At 36.6% G+C, this 13,434-nt stretch overlaps 1 protein-coding gene across 1 annotated transcript in view; it reads right to left on the bottom strand.

The window, feature by feature from the left end:
• PPFIA2 (PTPRF interacting protein alpha 2) overlaps positions 1–13,434 on the bottom strand; it is a 325,682-nt gene that overhangs the window by 186,421 nt on the left and 125,827 nt on the right. The gene's annotated exons all lie outside the window — the stretch shown is intronic.

Consider the following 13,434-nt stretch of genomic DNA (forward strand, 5'->3'; position numbering starts at 1 on the left):
ATTTCCTATGGTATTTAAATATTTCAGTGAAGTAAATTTTTATCAGGAGTAAAGGTAAAGTATGTTCTTGTGTTTGTTTGAACAAACTATTTAAAGATTGCAAGCCATGGGAACGGTGCAAATTTTTGACTGTAAGCCTTCAAAGAGTTTGGCTCATGGCAACCTCCTATAAAAATAATATTACCAGCATGTCAGAGGAAAAAGAATGGATGGAACTGGATTCATTTTTCATTCTAACAATTGCACCAAAAAATCTGAGATTGATGGTAATAAAATGACTTAAAAATTTAGTTTCACTAGATGAAAGATTTTACAGATATTTTTGTTAAAAGTACCTGTCTACTGAAATATCCAGTTCAACTTAAAACATTTTATATTTCCTTTTCAACTTGTTTTTGGCAAGAAAAAAAAAAAAAAAAAGATAAATACAGTTATTCAGACTAGACCTAAATTGAAAAGTTATCTGTAAGGTTCAGTAAGTAAGGATAACCAAAACCTGCTGGGTTTCACGTTGCATTCTGTATCAAGAAGGCTGATATACTTGGCAGCAGTGCCCTAATATGCCTCCCTCCTCTTTCCAAATTAGTTGTTCCCCTGACAGCCAGTTAGTTCCATGAGTTGGTACTTCTGTGCATTTCATTTGATGGTGAAATTTGATTTGACATCAAAGTTACAAGTAGGGACCCGTGTGATATATTAAATGTTCTTCTCTTCTTTCTTTCCTGTTCTCCTCCTGGGCATTTTTTTTTTTTCTTTATGATATTTTTGCCCACTGCAGTAGATACCCCTGATTATTTCAAATGTTAAAAGTGCCTTAATAGAAGTTTGGAGATTGCAGGGAGGGTGTTCCTAGACCATCTAACTCAATAATGTTTGTATATCATGTTGCTTATAAAAATAAAGAGCCACACCGAAGGGAGAAAAATTGACATTCAAAGAAAAACTTACTTTCAAAGGCTGTGTTTATATAAATCCTGAATTCCTAAAGCAAGCCATTTTTCTGATTTCCTCAGTTATATGATAGTTTGGGAAGCATGTCAAGGTGTAGTTAAATAATTCTAAATGATTTAGGGGGGCTCTATCACAGGAAGCAGGCATCATTGGAATGTGCAGCCTTACTCATTTCATTTTTAGCTTCTGTACAAAACAATGATGATACAATACTAAGATAATGAAACTATAATCATTATACATACACTGTAGCATATATAATTATATGATCCTCTGAGTTTAAATATATTTTCAATATCCAGTGTCAAAGTAGTGGGAGACAGACAACAGGTACCTGGAGAAGGTGACTTAGTGGAATCAAGAGATTATCTTAAAAAGGTTGAATCTATAAAACCTAAGTTATTATTATTTATTTAAATAAGCAGATTCATTTCATCATTGAAGCCCCATTTGCTGTATGGTAAATATCAACAGTTATCAAAATGATAGAACTTTTAAAAATGTAGAGATCAAAAAGGGTAGCCCAAATAAGATGGAGAAGGTACTAACTTACAAATATTTCATATATTCTGGAAAATCAAAAGAAAGGAAGAATCAAAATAAAACCAAGTGTGTGGTGCGTTTCAGTAGTAATTTATCCTTGAGAGGGTGAAATAAGAGATTTTCTCTGTGCAACATGAAAGTTCTTTGATATTCTGATTTTGTAACCTTGAGGTTTCCTTAATGCAATAAATTCTGATCTATGATCTATGCAGAGCATAACAGGACTAAGATTTAATTTATTTAATTATTTTTTTTTAAATGAACTTGCCTCTGGACACATTAATAACTATTTATGACTTTGATATAAACTTCTTCTGAATAAGGAGACAAATATTTGGGTCTAAAAAGAGTTAAATTTAATCCAGCAGAACCTTTAGGTATATTACAGATATATGACTACCTATTTTTCTTGCCAATACTACATTTCAGTAACTAAACCATATTGTAAGGATTAAGATTTTACTATTTTAATTGGATAAGCTAAGATAAATAGAAACATTTCAAGATTTAATTATACAGTATTTTGCATAATAATTATAATGGATTACCTAAGTAATGTAAAAAGGAAAGTTAAGCAATCTAGGAGAAAAAGACTAGACGAATTTAAACATAAATTCAGGAATAGAAGACTATTTTTCAGAACTACTGGAAGAAAGGAAGGAAGGAAGGAAGGAAGGAAGGAAGGAAGGAAGGAAGGCAGGCAGGCAGGCAAGGAAGAAGGAAGGCAGGCAAGAAGGAAGAAATGAAAAAATATAACAATCAAGAACTGTATTATGGGATCAAGACAGCCATGGAAGAGAACACAATTTCACTACAAGGTGTTTTGAAAGCCATTGCTAATTAGCATATGTTGTATAAAAGCATAGCAAAATATAAGCTTTAAGTAGTTTGATACCTCACATAGATTTTGATCAATAAACCCACGATCAAATTCACCTGGTTAAAGCAGTCGCTGGCCAGGGACTGCTCTCTGTGGTGGGACAGGAAGAATCTTAATATTGTGTTCTTATTTTACTTGTCCTAAAAGGCATTTAAACATGTTTCATTCTGTTAGTACTACACTACCTACGTGTTCCTCAGCTTCTTCATGCACTTGGACAGCACATGATAGGCTTTATCAACATAAGTATTTTTGGTGACACAATGAAGTCATCTGAGGTTTAGTTTGACCTGTCCTGGTTTTCTTTCAAAAGCAGTTTCATTTCAGTAGGCTGATAATGTCTCCCCCAAATCCTGTGCAGTAGTGAAAAGATTCCCCAGTGCTGCAGCCATCAGAAAGAACAAGCATTTATGTTTAGTTTCACAAGTCTGTGAGTTAGACTGTACTAAAATGTGGGTCTGTGTTGGTCTAAGCATGCTGAAAGAAAGAGTTACAGCTACTTGCAGTGGTGTTTTGCTGAGGTATTAGAAGAAAGTTGAATGTGTATGTACAAGCCAGTTGCATACTTCCCTGCTTCCTCAAAAGAAAATAATAAAAATTGATTAGTTCTTCTTTAACTACCAATCCTGAGATTTGCTACGCATCAGTTTACCACTGATTCATGCACAATAAATTCAGGATTAGAATTATAAAGAGTAATTTTTCATTTTTAATCCTATTATTTCTAGTTGTCCATGGTAATTATGTTCTGTTAGCCATTTAGAATTAGACATGCTTTTCATTTAATTGGATACTGTCAAGTCCCTAAGGCCTTCAGGACTTTGAATTCGATTCCTGTGGTTACAAGGCAATTGGATTTTTCATGTAATTCTACCCTTTAAAACAATCACCCACCTTAATTTTAATAAAGTTGCAGGGCATGATCTGCATACAGGAGATACCAAGCAAGGCTGCCATCCCTCAATCTATTCTGCTAATTATAGACATGCACATGAATGTGATGCTCAAACACATCATTTTTTATGCTGAAAAGTATGAATGCAAACGAACATAGTTCATTGTATTTCAAAATCTTGTGAATATTCTTCTTACAGAAATTTATTTTAGAGTTTTTTTTTTCCCATTAGATATAGATATAAAATTTTAACTAAATACAATTACGGGAAGGGAAGGGAAGGGAAGGGAAGGGAAGGGAAGGGAAGGGAAGGGAAGGGAAGGGAAGGGAAGGGAAGGGAAGGGAAGGGAAGGGAAGGGAAGGGAAGGGAAGGGAAGGGAAGGGAAGGGAAGGGAAGGGAAGGGAAGGGAAGGGAAGGGAAGGGAAGGGAAGGGAAGGGAAGGGAAACTTCCATTCAAATTGCTCTCATACATTTCTTAAAAACTAATTATGGGCTAAAACACAACAGTGAAAGTTTGGAAAATTTGCCAAACAGTAAATGTATATGCAATCTGCTCCTATAGCTATCTCTGGAAACAGAAACATTCACTGCTTATATGCACAGCATTCAGTCTTGTGTTACCTATTTACGATAAATTTCCCCTCAGTTTATTCCTGTATTTTTAAACAAATAGTAAGTACTATGTACTAAGTATTACTTCACAATCCCAAATCATCCTAATTTATTGTGTGCCCTGTAGTTCTCCAAAACACAGATACATACACATTCCTTCTAATGTACCCTAGAAATGACTGTTCAATAGGTATTTGTCTCTTTTATTATATTTCTAAAGGTTAGAGTACAAAGGAAGGCGTATTTTTCCCCAACATCTACTGATACTGAGGGCAATATGATACATCTTCATGTCCATCCAGAGAATGAAAACATGTTATTTGATAAGTCTTTCTGTGCTTCATCCATTTTGGAAAAAAAAATATCGTTTTGGAAAGAAGAGACATTTTTGTTAAAGTTGGAAAGTGTTTTTAAGAATAGAACCATTGTAGTTCTTTTTCTGTGCTGGGTTTTGCTATTCTGTCTCATGTCCCCAGAAGACCCTCTATAGAAAGGCATATTTCAGACCTCTTCCTCACTGTTTCTCTATGAGGAAAATACCTTGTCTATGACTAAAAAAGGAGTCACAAATAAAATTAAGGTTTATCGGTAGCATTTCCTAAGAAACCTGTCACAAGCAGTTATTTATATTGTGTTGGCAAAGGCAGTCTCTCCAAGTGGGCTTAGTTTCACCAGAAACTTGAAAAGCAAATACAAGATCATCAGTTTTTAATGTAACACAAAATGAAGATCATATCTCATAAAATGGTTTTATAGACTTAAAGAATTGAAAATGTTCTTTTAAAAGTCTTAATTACACTGGATTATTAATAGAATCATAATAATTTAGGTTGGAAAAGACCCCTATGATTATCAAATCTAACCATCAGCTTAACCCTACCAATTCTACCAAGTTATATCCCCAACTCTACAAGCAGTCTGGTAATAATAAATGGCACTAGTGTTGTCACTGACTGTGATATACTTCAGTTTCATAAAATACATTGCTGTTATTCTGCTTATAAAATAATTGACCTATAATATAAAATGCTTTTTATGTATGCCTATAATATAAAATGCACTTTAAAAAATAAAAATAAAAAAAAAGCTTCAGGCTCAAAGGGTTATAATAAATGGGGTTACATCAGGCTGGCATACAATCACTAGTGGGGTTCTGCAGGGCTTCATTTTAGGGGCAGCTCTCTTCAATGTTTCCATAACTGATTTGGATGTTTGACTTAATGGCGTACTAAATAAGAATGCAGATGACACTAAACTGGGAAGAGTTGTTGACTTCCTTGAGAGTAGAAAGGCCTTGCATGGATATCTTGACAAATCAGAGGACTGGGCAATCACCAGCCATATGAAATGTAACAAGAGCAAGTGCTAGATTCCACACCTGGGACAGGGCAACCCTGGATATACATGTATGTACAGACTTGGGGATAAGAGGCTGGAGAGAAGCCCCACTGAAAGAGATCTGGGGGTTCTGTTTGATGGCAAATTGAATATATGAGTCAAGAATAGATAAATAAAAAATCTTTGTTGGTAAAACATGATAACATGCTGTATGATGTGTGATGCTTCCAATAAAATATATCAGATGAAATGTGCTCAGAGATATAGGATGAACTGAGCATTATGATAAAAGATGATAAATGTCACATAACAATGAACAATAACTTGAATTTCTTTTATTGCTTTGTATGAAGCTTATCTTTAAAAATAAATACATTTGAGATCAAAATTTGAAAGTATCCTTAGGCAGTAGCTATTCCATAGGATTTGATCTAACCTCAGGATTTGATATTTCTTTCTCTACACCACACCTCCTCTATGGGTTATCTGTGAAGTAGCTTTGATCAGAGTTTTAGGCAGGTGACAAGCTTTGCCTTTCCTGAGGAAATTTGCCAAATACCTCCACTTCTTTATCGTTAAAGCTGTTAAGCATCCTTACTGTCTTAGCATGATGGTCCTATTCACTTTTTCTCAACTTGGGACATATGAAGAAATACAATTTCATATGTGAAATCACTTCTGGTTAAATGCTATACTAAAACTTTACTATTTATTTTACTTATGTTCCAAAAGAAAGACAAAATGTTACAAGAAAAGCAAAAAATAATATTGTTAACGCAGCCTTCCCCCTCCCCATATATACAATATAGTGTATTATTAGAGAATGGTGTCAAAAGAAAAGAGGAGAATATCTTAAAATTCAAACAAGTAACATTTCAAAAGCCAAAAACGGCTTTTTAGGCTGACTTTATTTTGAATGCAAGATTAATTTCCTCAAAAATAGAACACAGGACAAGTCCACAGGTTATTTTAAACATATATTTAGTACTTATTTGGGTAAATTGCTACTATCATTAATTATGTGGTGCCTAAAGTCCAAATGTGAGCTTAAGGACCCAGTTTTCTTGGTACCATTGAAACAGATTGTTTGATTTGAAAGAGAGAAAGCATGTTTCATTTGCAAACTGCAAGCAGCCTACAGGTATTTAAAAATAAAACCACATTCTGTATGAAGAACAAAACTTGCTCAACAGCCAACCTGCTTATTTTTCTCTTGACTCCAGGAGAACAGAGTGCCTCCAAAATCACCCAAACCAGAGTATTTGAAATAATAATTTGGAGCCATCAGGTCTTTCTCAAGCAGTTTGGCCCTGTCATCTGTCTCTCCCTCCCCCTCGGTCTCTTCCTGATAGTTGCAGCAGCTCTGCTAATTGCGTCTTTGGTGCTAGCACATAGGGAAGAAAATGAATCAGGAGAATCATGATTTGTCTTTAAATCAAAAGTGGGACATTTAAAGCAACAGAGGAAGCCATGTGTTCAAGAGCCTTACTCTTTCTTCCATATAAATACGAGATGAACAAGGGATGAACAGTGGGCATTTTATGCTTATTTTACACATTTAGTATGAAGGAAAAGGAATGACAAGTAAGTTGTCTGAGTCTGTATGAGAAGTTCAAAACAGATTTTTCAGGATCGAAGTTCAGTTGTTCAATTTAAACTGACTTACGAAGACAGTCTAAGAAAACTGTGAAGTTTGACCCTTTAATTAAGATAAATCGTATGCTTTCTCAAAAATATAGACTGCTCTCATGTCTCTCAGTTGAGTTTGGCAGCTCCAAAATCTTTGTGCTCTGTATTGTGCTAGAGCTGAGGCACACAGCTCCAGATCTCAGCAAACTCTAAGTAATCACCTGAAATAATAACAGCAATGCATGATACTTATCCTGGTGAAATCAGGACCTTGAAACTAATTTTGACCTCTTTGACCTTGAAACTAATTTAAAATATATATGTTAAAATATTTTTATTTTAGTCTGCAGAAATGTATGTGGACACTAAAAACTGAGGTTCAGTATTGTTGAAATGACGTCCCCTTGAACCTGTTCTCAAAAAGAGGAAAAAACTAATTTTCTAAACATTGCTATAATCGTAGTAAGGAGAACTTCTGTGGGTGAAGAGGGAAACTGAAAGAGGTGCAAATGAAACAAAATTCAGAAAGAATATGCTCTTGTGTATCAGACAGAAAGATATGCGCTTGTGTATCAATTTAATTTTGTTCCAGTCAAGCTGTGGGAAATGTGGTCAAAATTCAGAGTGGCAAATGGTGATTTTCCCATAAATGTAACCAAATTTTATTTTGAGACAAAGATCTTGTTTCAGAAAATGTTGATAAAAGCTCTGAAAAGTGGTGGAAGTTCTGGGAAGATTATCCATGGACAGCTGGGTGTTTCCAAAATAACACAGCTATCTGGTTTTGAATGGCATTCTTCAGGTCTAGCAATGCAAAATAACATGAACTGAAATCACTGCTGGCAGACATCAGTGGGACTCCATGCATTGCTCTCTACTTAGCCTGTCTCATATACATAGGCTCTATATTTCTCACACCATGCAAGTCTTGCACTCCAGTCATAGCACGTTTTACAGAGGTCTACACCACATACTGGACTATCTGGAAAGCATCACCATTTTTTTTGCAGGTCCCTTATTCAAATGATGAACATTTCAGAAGAGGGTCAGAGAAGCAGGAGAGCTTTCTCCCATCCCCAGCCTGCTGGCAACACAGATCAGTCAGCTATTGCACATGAGCAAAGCATAAAACTACAGTCATTTGCCTGTACTAAATTTGTGTTTTTAAAGGGGAGGAGGAAAAGATGGGAAGGAGAGGAACAACTGTGCATCTGTAGTGTATTACTTTCCTCCAAAAAATATTAGATAGTTAAAATTTAGAATAAAACAAGAAAGGCACGATTGTATCATGTAATCTAAATTAGGAAAAAGGAAAAGTGATGAAAAAGTAGGAAGTTGTTTTAAAAATGTCCTCAATTTTTCTAATCTAGTACAAGAAAAGGCTTCCTACCTAGAGCTAGGATTTCAAATATGGAATAATCTGAGCTCCTTTAAAACACCAGCTTTGTCTCATCAGACTCATGCCAGCTTAATTTTAATTTAGCTATAATATCACTGTCTGTCAATAAAACTTTCTGCTAAGCATATGGTGCCAAAATATTCTATGAGTTTAAAACTTTTGCCATTAGCTCCTTTTATGTTGGGACCCTACTGGAAGTGTTTTGTTGGACATAATGAAAGACATCTTATGAGTAGGAAAATACAAAATATCTGTTCTCTGGAGAACATATAATGAGGGTAGTGGAAAGAACTGGTAACATGAACAGAGAAAGTTAGAGGAGATCAGAAATAATTTTTAACATTTCCTTATTAAAAAATCATATTGAAATCTACATTGTGAAAAGATTTAGATTAAGAAAAACTGGTGAATCTTTTTCCTTCCACAAAAGATTCAAAGCACTGTTATAGATCAAAGTATTTTTTTTTTTTTTTATGTTTGAATAACTAGTCTGAAAACATGCAGTGATTTATAGTTTTCAAGTCCAAATTAAAATAGAAGAGATTGATCAAAACTATGATGAAATGTTTTACCAATTACTCTTGATTATTCTGAGTAGCTTTGTTGCATATTGCTGCATTATGTGAAAAAAAATGCTTGGTGGTGTACTTCATGTACATGTTTGAGAGATTATGACTGTTTAAATCAAAGTACCAGTTCATACTATCTAGTATACAAAAAGAATCTGAGGGAAGAAAAAAAAAAGAAAGATGTATTTGCAGCTGCCTCTCCCTTCGGTGCTTGTAACCTGCTTGCGTAGAACCTGACCATGGTATCAACCAGGCAGAAAACCGTGGCCTCCGCATCTCGTGCGGCATCTCCAGCCACAGTCACCAGTGTGGCTACTCAGACGGAGGGCTCGGGGAAACACGCAGCCGTCCAGGTCCTGGGCTGCAGAGTGTGCCCCAGCCTTCTGTCGGTCTCCGACAGCAGTGGTGGGTATGCCTGTGGGAGGTGTGCCCAGGTTGAAGAACTGCTCAGCCAGGTAGCGGAGCTCCGGGAGGAGGTGAACAGGCTCAGGAGCATCAGGGAATCAGAGATGGAAATTGACTGGTGGAGGTGCACTCTACCCTCTCTGAGGCAGGCTGATGAGCCTGCCACAGCACAGGCGTCTCCTGTTATGCAGAAGACGGAGGTTCCCTCCTCCTGCCAGGCAGCGGGAGGAGACCTAGATCAAGGGGGGGAATGGAGGCAGGTGCCTATTCGGGGTGGTAGGCGAGCCCTCTCTCTGCCCACCCCACCTTCTCATCTACCCTTAAATAATCGATATGAAGGACTAGAACAAGACAATCTGAATGACAAAGTAGATAAAAACCCGTCCCAGTTGGAGGGGGCGCCTAAGACAAGGCGACCTACACATCGCATTGCCACATCATCCTTCAAAAAAGAAAGAAGGGCTATTGTTATGGGGGGCTCCCTTCTGAAAGGGACAGAGGGACCGATATGCCGACCGGACCCAACCCACAGAGAAGTCTATTGCCTCCCTGGGGCTCGGGTGAGAGACTTGGCCAAGAAAGTCAAGCGCCTGGTACGGCCCACTGACTACTACCCGCTACTGATCTTTCAGGCTGGTAGCGATGAAGTAGCAACGAGAAGTCCGAAGGCGATCAAAAGAGACTTTAGGGATTTGGGGCAACTACTTAGAGGATCAGGGGCACAGGTTGTGTTTGCCTCTGTCCTTCCGATAAGGGGGATCGAAGCTGAAAGGCGTGCTGTTCACATAAACTCGTGGCTTCGAGACTGGTGTGACTGGCAGAACTTTGGGTTCTTTGATCACGGGAAGGTCTATGCTACACCGGGCCTGATGGCACCGGATGGGATGCGCCTCTCTCGGAGAGGGGTAAGGATCTTTGGTCAGGAGTTGGCAGGGCTGATAGATAGGGCTTTAAATTAGAGTCGAAGGGGGAAGGGGCTAAAACCAGGCACGCCGGTGAAGACCTAAGGGATGGCACGCTAGAATCAGAGGGGCTGTGTGCCAGTGAGGTCCTTCAGTCAGATCCACAAGGTGCTGAGTGTAAGGAGACGCACCTGAAGTGCTTTTACACGAACGCACGCAGTATGAGGAATAAAATGGATGAGCTAGAAGTCCTGGCCCAGTCCCGCAACTACGACATCATCGGCATAAGCAAAACCTGGTGGGATGAGTCCTGTGACTGGGGTGTTGCGATAGATGGTTACAGGCTTTTCAGGAGGGGCAGGCAGGGTAGGTGAGGTGGTGGGGTGGCGATGTATGTGAAGCAGGGGCTGGACTGTGTGGAACTTCAGGTCGGCAGTGGCAAAGTTGAGAGCCTCTGGGTAAGGATCAAGGGACGAACGAATAAAGGGGATGTCGTTGTGGGAGTCTATTACAGACCGCCTGGCCATGACGATAGCGCCGATAAATTATTCTTTACAGAACTAAGAGAGGCCTCGAGATTAACTCCCCTTGTCCTTGTGGGGGACTTCAACTTGCCAGACGTTAACTGGGAGTGCCACATGGCTGACATGAGCAAGTCCAAGAGGTTCATGAAGCACCTAGATGATAACTTCTTGGTGCAGGTGCTAACGGAGCCAACTAGGAAAGGAGCCCTCCTAGACCTGTTGCTAGAAAACAGAGAGGGTCTGGTGGGAGATGTGGTGATTGGTGGCCACCTTGGTCATAGCGACCATGAAGTGGTTGAGTTCTATGATTCTATGATTGTATTTAAAAAAACAAATAAAGTGACTGTTTCTAGAATCAGGGATGAATAAAACATAATTTATGTATGTAATTATTAATGTGTATTTTAATTTAATTTATTTAAATAAAATAATATTCCTTAAGTTTAAGTTAAAGACTTTAAATTATTGTGACCAGAATAAAGAAAATATAGTATACATAGATAAAGCACACACAAATCAACTGCATACAGAAAGGTTAAAATGAAAAAATATCATCTTTCTAGATCATTCATCTAAATTGATTTAAAAAGCTAACACACAAAATGCTGAAGGAAACTGGACATAAGTTCTGAGCAAGAGTGTAAGCAAAAAAAAAAATCATGGAGTTTTTCTGTAGTACTATATTCTTCTTAATTGCATTATAAAAATAAATTGTGACTTTGGACTCTGCTTTTTGGGTTAGGGGAGATTGAAGAAACAAAGCAAAGCAAAACAAAACAAAACAAAACAAAACAAAACATAGTTTAATAGTTTGTTTTGTATTTATGGCATGCATATGGTTTGTTGTTACAAACCTCTCTCATTGATCCTGGATCACAAAGCCCCCCTAAGGAGAAGTAACTTAGTCTGTTTGCAAGACATGCTTCAGAGAGGGGAAATAATGACAGCTGAAATCACTGCAAGCCATTTTAAATTCCTAATAAAAGATGACAGAAGTTTGTAAATTCCTCACCTTGTTTTGTATACCGTCTTTTCTGCAATATCAGCTGCAGCAGTCATTATTTCATATATATGAACATAACTTTTATTTGTTGTTTATTGTTCTGTTCAGAGGACGCCACCCTTTCACAAATGGGAGTAAAAACTGGAAGAGGTTGCTAGAAAGGTCAGTGAGCCATGGATCCCTACAGACTAATTATTTATTTATTTATTTATTTTTTTTCTCCTGACACAGGCCTGCATTTATTCTCGCTCTCCTGGAAAAGGAAAACTCTAGCTATTTAGCTTAATAGTACTAGTACTCTTCAACTACCAGTAGGTTCCCAACAATACTGAAAATTCCAAACATATCCTAGATACTTGTTTATTGTATTTACATGGCTCTCTCACAATAATTGGTAAGTTTATTGGTAACCCTTACTATCTAAACTCCTGTTGCAGTGAAATATGCCTCTAGGTTGGATTACCGACACAAATCTATCAAATATCAAGAAGGACCTGAAACAACAATATATTTATATCAAATATAGCCTTTTCTTAAAACTTTTAGAAGAAATATTTAATATTTATGTTATTATGATCTGGTAACAGTTGCAGTGATGAAATATTTAATATTTATGTTATTATGATCTGGTAACAGTTGCAGTGACAATCAATGGCTACATCTATGCTCAACAGCAAAGCTTGGCTTAGGGAAAGGAGGAAAAATTACTCTTTCCTCCTTGCTAGGTAAGGGAGCCTAGGAGGCTCCAGTTTTATCCTGATTTGTTTTTGTCTCTGGATGAAATGTTAAACTACTAATGTCTCAACTTATCTTCTAACAATGACTCAGCATGATTCTTCAAAACTAATTTTGAATTTTTATTTTATATATACATGTCATTATATTGATTCATTCTTGATTTTTTAATTATTTTGTGGGTTCAGATAAAGGCTTCTGAAAAGTGTCTGACAGCAGAAGTATTCCCCAGCCAGGCATTTCTGTGTTCTTCACGAAGAACCACACAACACACAGCAACATGTTGCTTCCATTTCTCTAGCAGAAAAGGTTATAAAAGCTTAGCACTATTAACTGATATATTATGTATATGTTCTAAAAGACATTCTATTGTTCTCCTGCTGTGCATGAATATCTGCAAAACATTGTGATACATTAAACCTTTTTTGAAAAATAATAATTGGAAATACAATTTTTATAAAACTTTCTGATACTGATAACCTGAAAACTTTCTGATACTGATAACCTATTTGTTACACAAATAACCTGAATGCTTTTGATAAAAGGCAGTATACAAATTATATACACATATATAGATATATAATATTATATTAAAATACAATATATTAAATATTTAAATATGATATTTAATATGAACAAATTTTGTGAGAATTACGTTCCTTAAAATTTTAACTTCCTATGAATCATTAACAGACAAACTACATCAAATACAGTATTGTTGGCTTAATGTCTTATTTTCTTAAAATATCATGATTTAAGTTATTAGAGAAACACTTAAGTCAGTTTTACTTTTTAATCTAGACAGACTACAGATAAGTTACTGTATCTGATACTGAAATAGATGTGCCATGGCAAGTGCAAACAAGGAAATTTTCTTTTACCTTCAATCAAGTATATGTTTAGTGTTTCAGGAATTTTGAAAAATAAAGTTTTTGCATAATTATGGGGGCAAACTACAGAATTAGTTAGCCATTATTTGCTTTTAGTATCTCAAATTTGTTATTGCTCATTTCCAACAACTGTAAATAACAGGACAGTGGAAATTTGA

Source organism: Aythya marila (assembly GCF_965140915.1).
Source record: "Aythya marila genome assembly, chromosome: 1".
In the NCBI taxonomy this organism is placed as follows: domain Eukaryota; kingdom Metazoa; phylum Chordata; class Aves; order Anseriformes; family Anatidae; genus Aythya; species Aythya marila.